Genomic DNA, 3,641 nt, shown 5'->3' with positions numbered 1-3,641 from the left:
TGGCGGGAACAGAGAAGCAGCGACCTCGAGATGCATGTCCCCCAGGACTATCCAGCTTACAACACAGTAATGGTCAACACACCCACCTATGGGCGAGGGAGGTGGTTAGGTGCTCACCTGGCTTCGTGCTGGAAGGGACAGAATGCCTGGCCATGTGCCCTCAAAGCAGTGGGCTGCTCTGGACAGCTAGTGCCCTAGGCAAACACAGCACTGCCCAGGGAATGGGCTCAACTGGTGATTTTTTTTTTTTTTTAAGATTTTATTTATTTATTTGACAGAGAGAGACAGCCAGCGAGAGAGGGAACACAAGCAGGGGGAGTGGGAGAGGAAGAAGCAGGCTCCCAGCAGAGGAGTCTGATGCAGGGCTCGATCCCAGAACGCCAGGGTCACACCCTGAGCCGAAGGCAGATGCTTAACAACTGCACCACCCAGGCACCCTACAACTGGTGATTTCTGTTCTTGCCGTTACTGGGGCTGGCCTCAGCCTGTGATATTTACACATAGTGAAGCATGAGAGACCTGGATGCAGAATATTTGCCTGGAACGATAGTGTGGCAACTGTATGCTGGAAGCCACAAAATAGTCGTAGTAGTAATAATAGCTTTATATTAATTATTAATTATATTATTTTATATTAATTGATACTTTTGACTGAGCAAATATGACATATTAAGTGCTCCCTTTCTATTGACTCATTTAATCATTACAACAACTTTATGAAATAGGTAATATCTACTTTTGCAGACGAGAACACCAAAGCTCAGAGTTTAAATAGCTTTGCTAAGCTGGTAGGGGGCAGAGCTGTGAGCCACACCCACTTCAGAGGAGGCCCATCGGCCGCCTGCTCTGCCCACCGGGCCGTGAGCATGGCGGCAGCTCCCGCAGCACAGACTGGGCTGGAGTGGGAGCAGACAGAAGCTCCGACACCCTCCTCCACGCCTCCTGCCCATAGCTCCCATTGCCTGACATTGGCATTGCTGTGGAACAAACCCTCTGGACCCCTCTGCTGCCACCCTGGGATTCTGCCCTTGGAGTTTGGAAATTCTGGAGTAAAGCAAGGTTGGAAGCACTAAGTTGCCTTATGCCAATTCTCTGGGGCTCTGGTCAAGCCTCTTGCTCTAGATATCCACACAAAGAGCGAGTCTGGTCTATGCTGAGTGGGGAACTCAGCTCTGGGACCAGCTGGCTCCTTCCCATCCCCAACGGGGCTGGTGTGGAGGGGCTGGGCTGGGGGCAAGGATGCAGGCCCTTCTCCCTTCCCCAATTGCCTGGCATTCTCCACCATGCAAGGGAAGAGTCAAACGTGGAGTTCCTGATTTGGGATCTGATGGGCACTTGTAGTGTCCTTGAAATATACTTTTTAAGACCACAGGGTGATTTCATACCCATTTCTTCTGGTGAGGCCATGAGAGAATCTAAATGAGGTGTAAAGGCTGTTGTTACTTGAGATGAACTTTCCCAGAGATGACAAGTATTTTTGTAGGGAGAAAGTATTCTCTCCCTTTGAGTCCCTCAGCAGGAGCTCTGGAGAGAGGCGCGGCTTCAGGACTGCTCTGCTACAGGAGGTGAGAGTCACCTAGCTGGGCCGTGCCTACCGCCAATGTCCTGTTCCTTAGTATTCATGAAATGCTCTGCTAGTGATGTCACTGGAATTTTCTGTAAGTCTGGCCCTCAGGAAGAATCCAGCAGGGAAGCAGGAGCAGAGAGGAGAAAAATATAGGAAGATAGTTTCATTCTCTTTGACCAACAGGTTAGGTTCTTGGGACATTCTGGATATGATATAGATTAGACTTCATTTTTTAGCTAACCTTTTTCTAAATCCATGTAGAATGAGTATCATCATAAGTCCACTGAGAAAGGTTGCACAGTCCCTGGACTCCTCTAGGAAGAAATTCTGTGAGCACGCATCTCTCCTGAGTGCTTCGATATTGCACCTGTGTGAAGCCAGAGTACGGGGCAGATAGAGAACCCCCACCGGAGACCTCAGAGTGTGTGACGTCACGGGTCCATGGCATTGAGGGGGGCACGGCGGCCAGCATACCGGGCTTGAAGCTGGACGGTTCAGTCTCAGGACAAGGTTTTCCCTCACCAATTTAGACTTCAGTAAGTCTCCTAACTGCTCCAGGCTCACCTCCTTCATCTGCGAATTGAGGACCAACAATGATAACGGAAAGGACGCTTCTCTCCCAAGGAAGCCACGATGGTTCAGTAAATTAATGTGCGTGGAAACGCTTCGTCAGCTTGAAGCATTCTGCTAAGGAAGAGCGTTGAACGCGCCTGCGTATTCAAGGCCATCTCAACGCGGGGGCCTAGAACGCCACACGCAGAGCATGTGCTCAATGCAAGTGTACTTATAATGCCCTTTGGTAGCTACCTTTCAGAGAGCATAGCTCTTGTTCTGAAGCAGGGTATAAACATTAAAAAAATTCTTTTTTTGTATCACAGAACTCTTTGAAGATCTGACAAAACCACTAACACTCTCTCTCTTTCAAAAACCAAAACCAAACAAAACAGAAATGCAGCAAAAATAAACCGCACTGGTACCCACACCCAGGAACACCCCACATACAGTTTCTGGGGTCTCACGGTTTTCCTCCAACACCTACCCCAGCTTCAGCAGATGCCTGTGCTAGAGAGTGAGAGGCTGCAGCTCTCCGAGTGAGGTGTGGGAGAGAAACAGGCTGTGCAGAGAAATGAAGGCAATAACGGTGTGGCCTATTAGCCTGAGAACAATCCTGGAGGGGACATCCCTGAGAGCCTAATGTACTCAGACTATGCTCTTGCAAAAGTAGTTTGTGTCTGGTTGTGACTAGTCTATTTAAATGAAAAATGTGTTCCAGCGAAAGGAGGTCTGTCCTATCCACGTGGCCGCCGTCTGCTCGCTAAGGCTTTTGTGCAGAAGTGGTGGTCTGGATACCTGAATCCTCGTGTCTCCACAACGGGCTGCTATCCGGTAACCGTGGCGAGGTCTCGTTACCGCAGGGCGAGGTGCCGGCAGGGCGCTGGGACGCCTGCTCAGGGTCTGGCTTATCGAAGATCTGAGAGCCTCCTGCCAACGGCCCTGGCTGTGTTGGCCTGGCCTCTCGCAGGGGACTGGATTTTACCTCAAGCAACACGCGAGTTTTGGCTTCGTGGTGTTTTGGCCATACTGGCAGAATTTCGTTTTGGATGCAAAGTGTTCAGGACCAGAGACAGCTCCGCCCAGGTGGAAACGTACAAATCCACACCAAGATCCCATCAAACCGAGTGAGACCACAGCCAGAAATGGAAAACTAACAGGAGAGGAAATAGAGCAGGAAAAGCATCGTCCCGCTTGCCACATCCAGCTGGGGCCTTCCATGGAAGAGAAGCGAAGGCATCTGCTCGGAGGCAGGCGGGCCTGTTGCTGGTAAGCTCACAGTGTGCCACCTTCTACGCACACGTGGTGGATGGCACCGTGGCTCCTGGCTGTAAATGTGCCCCCAGGAGAGCCGCCCCGCCTGCCCCGCTGACCGGGCCCACCCTCTCTGGGGTTCCAGAGATCCGAGGCCTCCCGGCAGGCGGATGGCAGAAGGCGGGCGTGTTGGCTGCTCTCCCCGCAGCTAGATCAAGTGGCACAGCACCCGCGGCGGGGAGGCGGCCACGCGGAGCCGGCGAGCGCT

This window comes from Ursus arctos, unplaced genomic scaffold (assembly GCF_023065955.2).
Source record: "Ursus arctos isolate Adak ecotype North America unplaced genomic scaffold, UrsArc2.0 scaffold_10, whole genome shotgun sequence".
In the NCBI taxonomy this organism is placed as follows: domain Eukaryota; kingdom Metazoa; phylum Chordata; class Mammalia; order Carnivora; family Ursidae; genus Ursus; species Ursus arctos.
This window is presented reverse-complemented; position numbering follows the sequence as displayed.